The sequence below is a fragment of the Callospermophilus lateralis genome, chromosome 10, assembly GCF_048772815.1.
Source record: "Callospermophilus lateralis isolate mCalLat2 chromosome 10, mCalLat2.hap1, whole genome shotgun sequence".
Lineage (NCBI taxonomy): Eukaryota > Metazoa > Chordata > Mammalia > Rodentia > Sciuridae > Callospermophilus > Callospermophilus lateralis.
In genome coordinates this window covers 123491020-123509124 of record NC_135314.1, presented here as the reverse complement: position 1 = coordinate 123509124, position 18105 = coordinate 123491020, and the positions used below count along the sequence as shown (strand labels likewise).

Genomic DNA, 18105 nt, shown 5'->3' with positions numbered 1-18105 from the left:
ATTAGCATAAGTTTGGACCAATAGCAGTGCCCCCATGAGCTATATAAGCCCCTACACTAGCACACTCCAAAAGAAAACCTGCTTATGAAATCCCTTCTTACACCATAGAAGTTCTGTTCCTATTTTCATTCTTCAGTAAATTCTACTCTTACACTCACTCATCCTGGTCTGTGTATTTCATCCTTTGAATTCACAAGACATGAACCCAGGAAAAAAAAAAAAAAAAGAGTGAACTGCTGGGGTGTGGTGCAGCACCAAAGGACATGGCCCACCATTAAGAGCTACAACACTTCTCAACTGCAGAGCTCTGCAACCTTACACAAACCTCACCTACCAGCAGAAGCAGGTAATTGAGTTTCATCTCCAAACTATGGTTTCAATATAATATGTGGCCTTTGGAATGCTGAAGTACAATTCTATACCTATTTGTTGGGTGTATTATCATGAAAAAATATTGAATTTTACCAAATATTTTTCTACACCTAATGCAATGTATGAAAAAAATCATCATGTGATCATATTATTTTTGCCCTGATTTTGTTAATATGGTAGGTACATTTCTTCATTTGTGAATTTTCGACCATACATGCATCCCAAGGATAAACCCATTTAATCATGGTGAATCATCAATGTGTTGTTGAATATGGTTTGCTAGTTAGTATTGTGTTGAGGATTTCCATATCTCCTCACAGAAGATGTCAAATGTCTGAGGTAATGAATGGGCTGGTTGGCTTGGATCTGGAGTTCTAAACTACATTCCACCTAGCTGGGTATATGGCTCAGTGGTGGAACCTAGTATGTGTAAGGCTCCAGGTTCAATCTCCAGCACATTATTTAAAAAAAAAAAAAAAAAAATCATTGATCTAAGGGACATGGTAGAGCACTGACCAAGGCCCTAGGTTTGATCCCCAGCTGAAGTGTAGGGCATTAGGGGGAGACACATAACATTATTATACATCATAAACATGTACAGCTACAATCTGTCAGTATATAGGATTTTTAAAAAGAGGTTCTTGACCTTTAATAAGATTTTTTACCCTTCAAAGTATTGTATTTATTCATTCATTTATTTATTTTAAAGCCCACTAGGTAATGTTCTACCAGTAAACTATATTCCCCACCCCATCTTTTTTTTTTTTTTTAAGAGAGAGAGAGAGAGAGAGAGAGAGAGAGAGAGAATTTTTAATATTAATTTTTTAGTTTTCGGTGGACACAACGTCTTTGTTTGTATGTGGTGCTGAGGATCGAACCCGGGCCGCACGCATGCCAGGAGAGCGCGCTACCGCTTGAGCCACATCCCCAGCCCCCCACCCCATCTTTTAAAAAATAAATATGGGGCCTGGAGGTTTAGCTCAATGGTACAATGTTTGCCTAGCATTATAAGTCCCTGAGTACGCGGCCCAGCACTGCAGTCGATCAATTTTAAAAGTTGTACATATAATATGTCATATTTTTTCTCTTCAACATGCTTTTTATACCTGAGACAAAAACTCTCATACTCTGGTTCTCAATAAAGCCTGGTATCTTCACAACTGCAGAAGGACAGGAACACAAGGTTAAAAGCTACTGTCTAGATCCAACATTTTCTCTAGATAATTCCTTTGGTAGTTTTAATGAAAATGTAAAGTTAAACTATAAAGAAAGGCTCTAAAAATAGAAAAGTTCCTGAAGAAAAAGTTTAATGAGAAAATAATGCACTAAAATGAAGAATAGATCATCACTCACTGACAAGTATAGAACCAAAAATGATAAAGTTATAAACTAATACTCTCTTCTTCAGTGACTTATAAGCTGGTAGAAAATGAGACCTAAACTGACTCATATAATCCAAATACGAATAAAGCATATTTCTGGAGTGTCATTCAAACAGATAGCCAGAAATACTTTTCTATTTTGGAGTCTGCTGCTGTTGTTATTTACCAAAGCAAAGATTCCCTTGAGCTATAGAGCTAGCATTTACTATAGCCCATACAAGAGCCTAACAATTAAAAAAAAAAAAAAAATTAAATCATGAGAACTCAAAAGTTACCACAAAAAGAAAACCTATAAGCTGAAATTTTTCTTTCTTTCTAAATGCATCAACTAAAATGGAAACGGTATTTTCAATGGATAGGTGTATGCACACAAGTACATTTTCAACACAACTAAAAACTTAAATTGGGGAAATGGATGCTAAAAGCTAAAGAAAAAAAGACACAAAGATGCAAAGTAAAACTTCTACAACCTCTGATCCAAGGGCCAATTGTGGCCAATTTGGGCTGTATACTTCCTGATGCATTACATGCCTAACAAACAATTATGTATATATTAAACTTACTTTTTAAACAATGCAATTTAAAAAAGAAAGACTATCATAATTTTTTGGTTTTGTGTCCACCCCCTCCCTTTTTTTTTCTTTTAATTGGATTGAGCACTAAGCAAGTGCTCTATGACTCAGCTAACTTTTTTGGGTGGGTGGGGGAGTGTTAACTGGAAATTAAACCCAGAGGCACTTTATCACTGAGTTATATCCCCAGTCCTTTATATTTTTTATTCTGAGACAAGATCTCACTAAGTTACTTAGGGCCCAGCTAAATTGCTGAGGCTGGCCTTGAACTTGCAATCCTGCCTCAGCCTCAGTTGTTGGAATTTCAGGCATATGCCACCAATCCCACTATTTTGTACTTTTAACATCCACACATTTCCACTGTTATCTAGATATGAATCAACAACAAAAACCTTGGGAACAACATAAGCATTTAGCACTTTTTAACTACACCCCAACCCAAAAATACATAACAGAGAAAGACAAAGTGGTGTGTCCTGTTCAAAACAAGATACAAGAATTACTACAGCAGCTAAACTTCATATTTTAAAAGACAATAGGACACAGTAAAAAAAGGCTAGCTAAATTAGTAATTCAGGTAGAGGAAAAAAACAATAGATTATCCACTAACATGGACTACTCAACCTCAAGTAGCCCAGAAGAAACAAGAGAGAACACTTAACTCCCCCCAAAATCAAGACCAGCAATTACTTGCTCTTAGTGTGACACTGGCTTTGAACATATCCTAATACAGGATAAAGATCATCCTTTTCTAGATTAGAAAGGGAGATAAGAAAGACAACTTGTTTTAAAACTAAAAGAAGATAGAGAATGACCTAAAACACAAATTGAGGCCAGACACAGTAGCACACACCTGTAATACCAGCAGCTTGAGGCTGAGGCAAAAGAATCACAAGTTCAAGGCCAGTATCATCAATTTAGCAAGGCCCTAAGCAACTTAGTGAGAGCTATCTAAAAAATAAAAAGGGCTGGAGATATGGCTCATTGGTTAAGCACCCCTGTGGTTCAATCCCCATTTCCACCAACTCCCCCCCGCCCCAAAAAAAAGACACAAGTTAAATTTGTTTGCTTCTAACTTTCTAGACAAAGTGAACTTAAATTCAGACAATTTAAACATGCATAACTGGGTTGTCAGAACAAAGAGGGAAAACTTCAAGAATAGGTAAGGTAATGGAAGGGTTATATAATAAAAAGATATTTAATATTAGTTATAAAACACTGAATGAGTTTGCTGATAGACCCTAGTTAGAATTACTTTGTACCTTAAAAATCTCTTCACCCTGTGATAAAGTTAAATATACTGAAAACAAGATGAAGACATTTCATTTCTTATTTACAGAGAAAAGAGGGAACAAATTAAAATTTAACTAGAGGTTAAGATCCAAAGGAAGTTGAAGGTTTAAAATGATAAATTTAATCATCAGAAATGAATCCTTAATATAGTTTGGAAAACTGTTAACAAATTGGGCCCAACAGCCCTATCACATGCTGTGTGGATATAATGCCATAATCTCACTGCCACAATTATTCCAATCTGTTATCATAACCAATATCTAAAGGGAAAGAAGAAAACTATCATTTTAAAGACTACCCATCACTGATTGGGTTATTTGGGTGGGTGTGTGTGTGTGTGTGTAAGTTTTTTGAGTTCTTTATATATCCTGGAGATAAATGCTCTATCTGAAGTTCGAGTGGTAAAGATTTTCTCCCATTCTGTAGGCTCTCTGCTCACATTCTTGATTGTTTCCTTTGCTGTGAAGAAGCTTTTCAGTTTGATATCATCCCATTTATTGATTCTTGATTTTATTCTTGCCCTTTAAGAGTCTTACTGAGGAAGTTGGTTCCTAAGCCAACACAATGGAGAACAAATACTTCACAAAAGAAATATAAAATGGTCAAAATATATAAAATGTTCAACATCTCTAGCAATTAGAAAAATACAAATTGAAACTAAACTAAGATCCATCTAACTCCAGTCAGAATGACAATTATAAAGAACACAAGTAATAATAAATGTTGGGGAGGATGTTGGGGAAAAAGTGCCCTCATATATTGCTGGTAGGACTGAAAATTGGTACATCCACTCTGAAAAGTAATATGGAGATTCCTTAGAAAACTTGGAATGGAACCACCATTTGAACCACTTATCCCATTCCTCAGCCTATATCCAAAGGGCTTAAAATCAGCACACTATATTGATGCAACCACATCAGTTTATAGCAGCTCAATTAACAACAGCCAAGCTACAGAACCAACCTAGGTATCCTTCAACAGGTGAATGGATACAGAAAATGTGGTACATATACACAATGGAATATTACTCAGCCATAAAGAATAATGAAATTATGGCATTTGCACGTTAATGGATGGCACTAAGAATAGCATGCCAAGTGAAATAAACCAGTCCCCCAAAACCAAAGACTGAATGTTCTCTCTGATATGTGGATGCTAACCCACAACAAGTAAGGGTAAGAAGGGGAAGAATAGATAAAAGCGATTAGACAAAGGGTAATGAAGGGAAGGGAGGGGGAGAGGAAGAGGAAGGACAGTAGAATTAATCAGACATAATTTTCCTTGTATTTGAATATGTGATCCGGTAACTCCCCATCATGAACAAACACAAGAACAGGATCCTAATTATAATAAGTTACTCCATTTATGTATAATATGCCAAAATACACTCTACCGTCATATACATCTAAAAATAAAAAAGAATGACCTTTAGATGTCAAAGCTTCTCAGTCTACAACTTTCCTGTCTTTGCACATGAAACATATGGTTATTATCTACTAGCTAAATTTGGGTCAATCTGAACATCCGAAAGAATAAGTGCAACTGATAATAGAAAATGTAAAAATCCATGGATCCTTAAGAGTACTTAAAAAAGACAAAAAGAGAAAGTGATTAATTGGTTCTAATACCACTATGTGAAGATAATGATCAAATTTAGTATTACTAGTTATGGGGGGGAAACTTTGTTGGTCCTGAACTAATGCATTATAAAGTATATAACATTACCTACAAATCATTCTTGCAAAAAATACTCAACTAAAAATTACAAGAGTTTAGAGCTGAGGTTGTGGCTCAGCAGTAGAGTGCTCACCTAGTATGTGTGAGGCCCTGGGTTCAATCCTCAGCACCACATATAAATAAATAAAATAAAGGTATTGTGTCCTCCTACAACTAAAAAAAATATATATGTATATTTTAAAAATTACAAAAGTTTAGACTTCATTTTCAGTTGAGTCAAAAGAACATTTGTGAAACTATTAGAGGGGAAAAAATATAAGTTGGAGTAATTTTAAAAAGAAGCTAGCTTGTATATTGTCAATAAAAAAGAAGAGTTATTCTAGAGTAAAACAGAGTACAGGGACTAGGGATATAGATCAGTTGGTCCAGTGCTTGCCTCACACAAGGCCCTGGGTTCAATCCCCACCACCCCTACCCCCACCCCCCCACACCCCCCACACAGATACCAGCACAAACTGGGAACAGCAGCATATTTTATAATCCCAGCAATTTGAGAGGCTGATACAGGAGGAGGATCCCTAGGTTCAAAGCCAGCCTGGGCACTTAGGGAGATCTACTCTCAAAATAAACATAAAAGGTTTAGGGGTGTGGCACAGTGTAGAGTGCCCTGGGTTCCATTCGCATTAGCATTAAAAGGGCTCCTGTGTACACACACACACACACACACACACACACACACACACACCAGTGAGAAAGCCACTAAAAAAAGACTATGGAATACGCTGGGTAACTTTAAACACAAACTAGATAGATACTTCATTACACTGTAATTAAGGATTATTGTAACTGTTCCTAGGGATAATAATGATATTGTAGTCATATAAGTGGTGACATTTTTTAGGCAATGTAGAATGGTGCATTTACATAAATTAAAACATATCCACACAAATAATTGTACCCAAATGTTCAAAAAAGAGATTTATTTAAAACTGCCCAAAACTGATTACAACCCAAATGTTCAAAAAGAAATGAATGAACAAACTGGAATATACACTATATAATGAATGTTACTCATCATTTTTTAAAAAATGAACTATTCATACATAAAACAATATGCTGGACTCAAAAAAAGACATTTTGATCACTTCAGGAAGCCAAAGTGAAACTATAGGTGTATGATCCCACCTATATAAAATTCTAAAGAAAATTTCTTGATGTCAACTTTAATGAGTGGTTCCTTGAGATCAAAGTGTTGGGGGTGACTAACTGCGAATGAACAGGAGGAATATTTCTGGAGTGCTAGAAATGTTTTCCTCTTGACTATAGTTTATAAAAATTTATATGTGTCAATGGCTGGGGTTGTGGCTCAGCGGTAGAATGCTCACCTAGCACTCATGAGGCCCTGGGTTCAATCCTCAGAACCACATAAAAATAAATAAACAAAGTAAAGGTATTGTGTATAACTAAAAAATAAACACTTAAAATTTTTTTTTAATTTATATATGTCAAAACTGAAAGCATACACTTAAAATGAATGCATTGTATATACACTACTCCTAAATGAAGTTGATTTTTAAAAAAAAAAAAGAATCGTGACTGATGTTTTCAGTATGTATACTGTTGAAACTTAAGAGTTGTATTCTATACTTAAACACATGCACAGTTTATTGCATGTCAATTCTAACTTGATAAGCTTGCTAATGTCCTGCATAATTGGTTCCCTCTTCCTGTTCTCATAAATAAGTAAAATGCTACAAATAATCCCCAAATAATCCCTGAACATGAATAGAACTTTAAGAAGTAAAAAACAGCAAAACTGAGGTGATAAACTTGGAAAGTTACTTAAGCAAAAACAAAACAAACCAACAGCAAATACCATTCTAAAGTGTGAAACATTAATATTGTATCATTCTCCACAACCAAATTATGCCCAAACAACTTCCACAAAAGCACCCTTTGGCATGGGATAGTCTTTGTAGTTCCTGGTACACTCATTGTTCATTCCCTAACCTCTTTCTTCAATGTCTGGAGTTATTATTACCACATGCAAATATGAGGGACAGGTCAAGGACCAATCATAGAAACATCACTATACCAGTGAATCAATATTAGAAAGACTCTGCTTATTATGCAGGAAAAATAAAGCCCTGTTTTATCAAAACAATGAAGTCTGTTTTTCTGTTATCTAATGCCAAAATCAACCCTGATACAACAACTGTCACTCATTTTTTTTTACTGAGTTATAAGTCACATGGCACAAAATTTACCCTTTTAAACTAAATAATTAACTAATATTTAGTATATTTACAAGGTTGTATAATTATTACCATTAATTCCAAAACATTTTCATAATCCTAAAGATATCCCATTATCCATCAGCAATAACTTCCTATCCATTTTCCTCTTCCCATCTCTCTGAATTTGCCTATTCTATACATTTCTTATATCATACACCATATAAACTTTTATGTTTAGTTTCTTAGTTTAGGGGGGTGGGAAAGTTCCTGGGGATTGAATCCAGAAACACTCAAACACTGAGCTACAACCCCAGTCTATCTTTATTCTTTTCTTTTCTTCCCCCCCCCCCCCCCCCCGCCACAACCAGGATCTTGCTGAGTTACCCAGCCTGGCCTCTAACTTGGGATCATTCTGCCTCAACCTCTGGGGTAGCTGGATTACAGGCACACCACCACACCTGGCTCACTTAGCACAGGTTCACCCATGTTGTGGGTGAATCAATGCATCATTCCTTTTTATGCCTAAATATTATTCCACTACATAAATATATCATATTTTGTTTATCCATTCAACAAGTGATAGTTATAAAAAAAGAGAAATAAATAAAAATCAATAGCTTTTATATAGGAAAAACAATAACTACTATGATCTGAATGGTGGTAGCCCCCAAAATTCTTAAGTTGGAATCTAATACCCAGTGACTTTTAAAGATGTGATTAAGTCGTAAGGATTCTGCTCTATTAAAGGGAACTACTACCTTTATTTAAAAAAAAAAAAAAAAAAGAGTGAAAGGAGCTGCCTTGCTCCTTCTACCAAGTAAGGACACACCAAGAAAGCACCATCTTTGAAGTAGAGACTAAGTCCTCACAAGTCTCCAAATCTGCAAGTGCCTTGATCTTGTACTTCCCAGTCTCAAATAAATTTGTCTAAGGTAATAGATGACCAAAATGGACTGTTAAAAAATATAAGAAAGGATGGGCTGGGGATATAGCTCAGTTGATAGTGTGCTTGCCTCACATGCACAAGATCCTGGGTTCAATCCCCAGCGTGCGCATGCGTGGGTGTGTACACACACACACACACACACTATATATATATATATATATATATATATATATATATATATATATATATATATTATATATGAAAGAAGAATAAAAATAAAATATCCTCTATAGTACAGTACCAACAGAAGACTTTGAAATAAGTTTAATAAGCTGGCATTTATCTAAAAAACTACATTTTTTATTAGATGTTATAAACACTATCATATGTAGCAGTGCCATGGAAGGGTCAACTATCCCCTATAGTAATTCATTAATTTCATGTAATTCAAATTAGAATCCAAAGGGGTTTTGATATTTAAGGGAGAAAAAATGACCAAATTAATATGTCGGAATAATAGCTAAGAAAAGTCAAAGAAAAGAAGTTGGAAACTGCTCCAAATAACAAAACATAATAGATTATCACAGAAAATAGCTAAAAACAGTATTGACATAGGAACACATGATTAGGTAAAACAGTATTCAATTAAAACAACAAGAGATCTCTCTATATATGAAATTTTAAATAAAATAATGGGATCACTCAAGTCAGGGAAACAAATGGCTTATTTTATTTATTTTTTTTTTAATGCTGGTAATCTTTTAGAAAAAAAGAAGGTGCCTACAGTTATCCATTGTACAAAAAAATAAAATCAAGATGAATAGTGACTGTATGCAATAAAAATACTGTTGGAAGAAAGCTGGGAAACACTTTTCACAACTTAAAGATTAGAAGCTATAGAGGAATTCATGCTTGAAATTAAAAAATTTTCTACATGTGGGGAAAAATAAATATGTAACGTAGATAGCAATTTTATTTGGGGGAACCCTCTATCTCTGAGCTATATATCTCTAGCCCTTTTACAAATTTTGAGACAGATCTCACTAAATTATCCAGACTGACCTTGGGCTTGTACTCTTCCTCCTGCCTCAGCCTTCCTTGTAGCTGGGATTATAGGCTTGTGCCGCCACTGCTGGCCTATGGTTAATGTTTTTAACATGTAATGAACTTTTATAATGTCTTTTACAAAGACAATCAAATAAAATGCAGGGAAAGGATATCAAACAACACTTCACAAAAGAACAAATGTGTATTACTGATGGAAATTCAAAATAAAATAAAAAATTAAAATAATTCAAATTTGGGCTGGGGATGTGGCTCAAGCGGTAGCGCACTCGCCTGGCATGCATGCGGCCCGGGTTCGATCCTCAGCACCACATACAAACAAAGATGTTGTATCTGCCAATAACTAAAAAATAAATATTAAAATTCTCTCTCTCTCTCTCCCTTTCTCACTCTCTCTTTAAAAAAAAAAATAATTCAAATTAAAAATAACTGAGATAAAATGTTACACCTTTAGAAAGTAAACTTTCTAAACAGCTATAGCCCTATTGTTACCAGAGATGTAGAAGAAAGAATTCTCACATGTTGTTGGTGGACAACTTTGGTAGGTAGCAATTTGGCAACATCTACAGAAATAAAAAACTATAAAAACACTTAAGCCCAGAAATTCTACTTCTGAAAATCTATTTCATAGAAATAAAAGTGTCATGAAGTAATGACACATATTCAAAGATACAATATTATTTAAAATGACCAAATAGAAAAGGAATATATACTCATAAATATAGAAATGGCTAAATAAGTTTTATATAACATGAAGCATTCATTACAGAGCCATGCAAAGAATGAATTAGAGTTATATTTTACATGGGGGAATTCCCTCTGAAGTATTATTTGTGAAAAAGCAAGTTGCAGAAAGTTTTATGTGCAACAATCTCTCTTAACTATCACCACAAAACCCTTATATATCTAAGTAGAAATACAAAAAAGTATCAAAGAGTACATAAGAAAAATACTATTTATGCAAATCTGGGGCAAGAGGGAAAGGGTAGTTCTGATACTGTGGAAAGTAAAGTTGAGCCCCAAGCCAAAAAGAATAGGATAAACTCTCACTTATGTTTTCATATGAACTGACAAAAACAAATACTATTCAATCTTAAGCAGACACATCAGTTTGTAGCTTTTTTCAAAGATGAATGATTTGAATGATTTGCACAGAATAATATTAATAACTGAATGCAACAACACAATTTAATCAGTAGTAAATAAATATATGTATGTGCATTTAAAATTATGCCCATCAGTTATATTGTAGATCTGCATGTGCCTTAGGAGAACAATAAAACTCCTTTAAGTTGGGCATAATCATTTATAAGATGAACTTATAAATAAGAATTAAGGGACTGGGGTGGGGCTCAGTGGTAGGGCGCTTGCCTTGTGAGTGTGGGGCACTGGGTTCAATCCTCAGCATCACATAAAGATAAATAAATAGAGCTATTTTGTCCATCTACAGCTTAAAAAAATTCTTTTAAAGGAATTAAAATGCCAGGCTATTAAAACTCTCCACTTATAAAATGAACACACCCCCTTGCCATTTACTAAGATTGGTGTGTTTTTTTTAAAAAACTAATTGTTAAAAGGGAAATTTCTTCAACATAATGAAGGCACTATGAAAAAATAATTAACAGCATACCACATGGTGAAATACTAAATGCTTTTCCTGAGATTAAAAAAGCAAAAGATACATACGGAAAACTACAATGCTGCTGAAAGAAGTAATTCCACCTTTTCAAACACTTTCAAAAGACCTTAAAGAATAATCTGAAAGAGCTATTTATACACCCACATCCACAGAAACTGTTGTTGTTGTTTTGAGATGGACTCACTGAGTTGCCTAGGCTGGTGCTAAACTCCTGGACTATGTGGTACATAAAATGAATTTATTATTCAGCCTTAAAAAAAGAAAAAGTATAGAAATTCTGACTCATGCTACATCAGATGAACCTTGAAGACATTATACTAAGTAAGCCAATCACAAATAGAGAAATACTATATGATTCCACTTACATAGGGCACCTAGATTAATCAAATTCATGGAGGCAAAGTAAAATGGTGGTTGCCTAGGACTGTGTGGAGGAGAAAATGGAGAGCTGTTTAATGAGAGTACAGTTTCAGTTTTGCAAGATTTAAGACAGTTTTAGGGACTGGCTGCACCACAAACTGAATGTATTTAAATACTACTGAACTTCACATTTATGTAATATATATACCTTAACAATAAATGTGTTAAAAACTAGAGCTAACATCATAATACGAAGAGAACCATAGTTTTCCCACTAAAACCAGGAACAAAGCAAAGATGTCCCTTCTCACAACTCAAGACAGGAAAAAGAAATAAAAGGTATGCAGAGGGGGAAAAGGGGGGGAAAAAAAAAACCAAACTATGTTTTCAGATGATACAATTGTGTATGTCAAAAATCCAAAAGAATTAGCCAAAAAGGAATTCCTTAACTTAAAAGTGACAGCTGCAAAATAAATATACAAAAACAACTGCTTTCCTATATATTTAATGAACAAGTGAAATTTGAAATTAAAAACCTAGTACTATTTACTTACTTCCCTTGTGATGATTAATCTTGGTTGTCAATCTGCCTAGAAGACTAGTAAAGCACACTTCTGGATGTGTCTGTGAGGGTGTTTCCAGAGATGACTGGCATGTGGGTCAGCAAACCTAGTGAGGCAGACCCACCTTGGTAGGGGGAAGATTCCATCCAATAGGCTGAGGGTCTGGATAGAACAAAAAGCATAAGAAAGGAACTCATGCTCGTGCACATTCAACTCTAGTAGGTTCATTTTTTGCTGCTGCCATGGCCCATGAACATCAAACTCCAGATTCTTCAACCTCTGAATGCAGAGTTACACAAGCAACTCTCCAGGGGGACTCCAGACCTTCAGTCTTGAACGGGGCTATATTAGCTTAGCACCTATTATTCTGAGGTTTCCAGCTTCTTAGACTGAGCAGATACTGACTTTCCCCACTCTCTAGCCTGCAGACAGCCACTGTGGGACTATTCAGCCTTTGACTATATAAGCCAATCTTCTTTTATAACTATGTGCTTATATGCTTTTTCCCATTTATTAGTTCTGCTCCTATGGAGAATCTTAATAAAAGCCATACACAAAATACTTAGGTATAAATCTAACATGCACAAGATCTACATAAGGAAAATGATTAAAATTCTGATGAAAGAAATCAAATAACTGGAGATGTTCCTTATTCAAAGAGAGAAAACCTCAATATTATCAAAGATATCCATTTTTCCCAACTTGAGCTACAAATTATACACAATCTCAATCAAAATCTCAGCAAATTATTTTGTCAATAAGGACAGATTCTGGTTTATATGGAGAGGCCTAAGACCCCAAACAGTCAACACAATACTGAAAGAGTAGACCAAGTCAGAAAATTAACACCACCAACTTCAAGTCTTACGTAAACTTACAGCGATCAAAACAATGCAGTACTGGTAAAAGAACAAACAGTTCAATAAAACAGAAGAGAAGGTCTAGAAATAGACCAACAAATATAGTCAACTGATATTTGACATAGAGGCAAAGTCTATACAACAAAACTCTTTTTCAAGAAACTGTGCTGGCAAAACTGTACATCCACATGCCAAAAAAAAAAAAAAGAATCTAGACATAAATCTTATATTGTTCAAATAATCAACTCAAAATGTATTAAAAATCTAAATATAAAAATAAAAAATATAAAACTGCAAGACAATAACAGATGATCTTGGGTGTGGATATGACTGTTCAAAATACAACAATATATGAGGCACAATCTATGAAAAAAAATAAGTTGAGTATTAAGTTAAAAACTTCTGAGGCTTGGTTGCAACTCAGTGGCAGAGTGCTTGCCTAGCATGTGTGAGGCACTGAGTTCTATTCTCAGTGTCAAAACAATGAGAAGTCAAGCCCCAGAGCAGGAGAAATATCTGCAAATGACATATACAATAAAGGGCTGCTATCCAACACATAAAAAGAACTTCTAAACTCAAGAAAAATGAACCCAAATTTTAACAATGGTCAAAAAGAGCAGAACAAACACCTCGCCAGTTTGGCATTTTTCTTACAAAACTAAACATATTCTTATAAAATCCAGCTGTGGCACTATTTGGAATTTACCCAAAATGAGTTGAAATTTCATCCACAAAATTCTGTACAATTTATAGCAGCTTTATTCATAATTATCAAAACTTATTTCTTGTTCAAGGATCAAGTGAATAGAAAAATAAATTGTGAAATATCCAGACAACAGAGTATTCTCCAGTGCTAAAAATAAATCAGCTATGTCATGAAAGACATAAAGGAACCTTAAATGTATACCTAAATGAGGGCTAGTGCGTGGCTCAGTGGTAAAGCGCTTGCCTCGCATGTGTGAAGCACTGGGTTCAATCTTCAGCACCACATTCAAATAAAGATATTTTGTGTCTATCTACAACTAAAAATATATACACCTAAATAAAAGAAGCCAGTGAAGTCTGCATATATCATATAATTCCAAGGGATAACATTCTCAAAAAGGCAATACTATGGAGACAATAAATAGATCAATAATTACTAAGGAATGGGGGTGCAGGAAGGATGAATTTGCAGCACACAGGATTTTAAATTTTTTTTTTAAGTTGTAGATGGACGCAATACCTTTTTTTTTTTTTTTTTTTTTTAAATGTGGTGCTGAGGATTGAACCCAGTGCCCCACACAGGCTAGGCAAACACTCTACCACTGGGCCACAACTGCAGTCCCCACAGAGGATTTTTGAAGCAACAAAACTACTGTCCATGATCCTATAATGGTGGATTTGTGGTATATATATTTGTCAAAATTCATAGAACATATACCACCAAGAATGAACCCTCAGATAAACTATACACTGCCGGTGATAAAGATGTGTCACTGGGGGCTGGGGTTGTGGCTCAGCAGTAGCGTGCTTGCCTAGCACGTATGAGGCCCTGGGTTCTATACTCAGCACCACATTAAAAAATAATAATAATAAAAAATAGGTATTGTGTCCAACTACAACAAAAATAATAAATAAAAATAAAAGATATGTCATTGTAGGTTCACCAACTTGGACAACACTGGAGAGGCTGTACATGTACAAAGAGGGGCACTTTCTGCCCTATTTCGCTGAGAACCTAAAATTTCTCTTTAAAAATTAAAAACATAGGGGCTGCGTTCAGTGGTATAGCACTTGCCTAGCACGTTTGAGGCACTGGGTTTGATTCTCAGCATCACATAAAAATAGACAAATTTTAAAAAGGTATTGTGTTCATCTACAAAAAATATTTTTGAAAAAATTAAAACCAAAAATAAAAATTTAAAAAAAAATGGAGCTGAGGATGTAGTTCAGTCATAGAGCACTTACCTACCATGCTCAAAGACCTGAGTTTGATCCCCAGCACCACAAATTACAAAAATAAAATATTTAAATAGAAATGAAGTACTAATAAACACAACAACACATGCTTAGTGAACGTGTATTATGCTTAGTGAAAGAAACCAGAATCAAAAGTTATACAGTAGACGATTCAATTTGAGACATTCTATAAAAGAGAACTACCACATAAGAAAAAGATCAGTGATTGCCAGGATCTGATTGGGGAAAGGTTGGCCACATGGAACATGATTTTCTTTGTGTTGATGGCTATTGATATACCTGTCAAAACTCATGAAATTAAGCTGGGCACATCCTGAATCCCAGCTACTCAGAAAGCTGGGGCAAGAGAATTTCAAGTTTGAGGCCAGCCTCTGTAGCTTAACAAGACCATCTCTCAAGATTAAATAAAAAGGGCTAAGGAGCCAGGTGAAAGAGCACATGCCTGTGATCCCAGTGGCTTGGGAGGCTTAGGATGATGTTGAGAGCCACAGCCGAAGGGGCCCCAGCAAACTTTCAGACTGCCAGCTGATGATTGGCTCACAGCGGGCCCCCAGCAACATCTAGCTGATTGGCTCCTCTGCGGTGATGCTCATTGGGCTGTTTCCCTGCCCTTTCAGGCCACGGAGCTGCTCATTGGGGGACTTTTTTGGCTCCGCCCACGCAACCCAGCCAATCGGCCTCAAGAGCAGGAGGATTGTGGGAGGTGGAGAGGCTGGTGGTTGAGGGAGTGGCTTGTGGGAAGCCAGTGGTGGCAGTTGGGCTCTGAGGGTTTTTTCCTGAGGAGCTGTTTTGTTTGGCATGTGTGGTTCTAAAAATAAAGTTAGTTTCTTTTGACAAGTGGCTCCTGAATTGTGCCCAGCCAGACTACGGCAGGATGATCTCAGTTCAAAGCTAGCCTCAGCAAAAGCAAGGTGCTAAGCAACTCAGTAAGACACCATCTCTAAATAAAATATAAAAAAGGGCTGGGGATGTGACTCAGTGGTTAAGTGCCCCTGGGGTTCAATCCCCGGTACAAGAAAAAAAAAAAAAAAAAAAAAGGCTAAGGACACACACACACACACATCAGTGGTAGAATGCCCCTGGGTTTGATCTCTACTACAGCAAACACATACTCCTAAAACTAAAGACTGGGGGAGCAACATAATGGTGGACTGCAAGCTTAGAATGACCAAGACGCTGGGTTCAATTTGCAGTACCAAAAAAGACCCCTGAAATGGAACTCTTTAAGGAGAAAAAAAAGAAAGAAAATTTTACTGAATGTATGGGCTGGGGTTGTGGCTCAGTGGTAGCGGGCTTGCCTAGCATGTGTGAGGTGCTGGGTTTGATTCTCAGCACCACATATAAACAAATAAATGAATAAAGATCCATCAGTAACTAATAAAATTTTTTTTAATTTTACTGTATGTAAATTATTACCTCAAAAAACTTGATAAACAAGAAAGTGTAGGAGGTGGGAGGTTGACAGGGCATCTGCCATCTCTAACATCTCTGAAAATATTCTTTTGGTAAATTACTAGGCATTATGTTTGGGATTTTTCTGATGTAAAGTTTATTTTAGACTTATAGTAAATATAGTGTGTCCTTTCCACTTTTGGATTTCTACACATTATACTTTGAAATTTACCATATTTTACATCTTGCTAATGAACTTAGTCTTAATATTACATTTCTCCCAAACAAAGCAGGTGGTTGCCAACCCCAGCCAGGGTACAGTTCTCAAAGTGTGGTGTCTGGATTATAAGCATTTGAATCACCTTATATCTTGTTAGAAATGCAGAATCTTAGGTTCCACTCTAAATGAAGCACAAACTCTCAGTCTGAATCTAAAACAGTTAAGAATCACTAGCCGTAACGCCCATCCAATTAAATCAGATTCTCCAGGGGACAGGGTTAGCCATCAGTATTCTTTAATCTCCCCAGATAATTCTAATGTAGAACCAAGATTAGTTTTGATTCAATAAGTTAGGTGGGTATCAGACATAAGAAGTTTAACAACACTACCGTTCTTTATAATGTCAGTAACCTAAGGATCTTTAAAAAACAAAAATCCTTTCTCTCACAAATACTGAATATTACCTATTGCCACAAAGCAATGCACTTTTTTTTTAAATTTTTTTTTATTAATGCTTGCTTGGGATTCCCTGGAATTAGACACAAGCTACTTATACTTTAAAATCTGGAGTTCTTCAACAGGGAGAAATAGAAAATAAAGAAACCAAAATTTCCTCTATTGACTGCATTCCCCAATAGTGTATCTAATTTTAATAAAGGAGTTAGAAGCACTAAATATATAGTAATTATACTGTACAACTAATGTTTAAATAAACATGAAGCATATTTAGCACAAATCATATAGTCACAGTCATATTTTTACTGTTTTCTTATGAAACATACAATTGAACTATTATAAGAAAGAAAACTCCATTATTATCAAACATTTAGCACTGATAACACAGGTCCTATTCATTTTTGTTGTTGTTCATAAACTTTTGCTGAAGAAACATATTTGTTGACAGTTGAGCAAATTGTCAAGTTTTTTTAATTATATAAAACCCATCCTGGCAATAATAATTTTTTAGAACTTTAAAGTAGAATTTTATTTGAAATTTTAAAATTAGACGTTAAATATTGAAAGACTCTACTTTTAAATATTTTTTTCCTTTTTTTCAGTTTTCCCCAACTCTTCATCTGAAATATTTACAAGTGTAACATATATTTTTAAATTCTTACATATATATCATTTGGCAACTTACAAATCTGTTTCAGAAACATTCTCCATTAACAGGCATCATTCAATATCAACTAACAAAGAAAGAAACTGTGACTTAAAGGAGTCTGTGTGATTTGTCCAGGCCAATTTGTTTTTGTTTTTGTTTTTTCAGCTGTGCTGGGGTAATCAAACCCAGGGCCTATTTCATGCATGCTAGGCAAGCAATCTACCACAGAGCTATACCTCCAGCCCTGCACCAAGACTGAATAACAAGTAACAAAGCCAAAACTCAACCTCTTAACTCTCCTGTCTCCTGATGTTATCTTTTAGATAGAATCCTAAAGACTAGTGATTGCTATCCACATCTCAAGATATGTTCCTGGAACAATAGTTACCAAGTAATTTTTCTTAAGACGAACCCTTATTTTCTGAAGACACAATCATTTCTTCTTGGAATCCTGTTTAATTATATAATTAAATATAATTAACTATATAATTAAATAGTAAATAAATTTGTGACAAGCACA

The 18105-nt window shown here is 35.2% G+C and overlaps 1 protein-coding gene across 2 annotated transcripts in view; it reads right to left on the bottom strand.

Moving 5' to 3' along the window:
- The window catches only part of Stag1 (STAG1 cohesin complex component), a 362710-nt gene that overhangs the window by 299518 nt on the left and 45087 nt on the right, over window positions 1–18105 (bottom strand). The gene's annotated exons all lie outside the window — the stretch shown is intronic.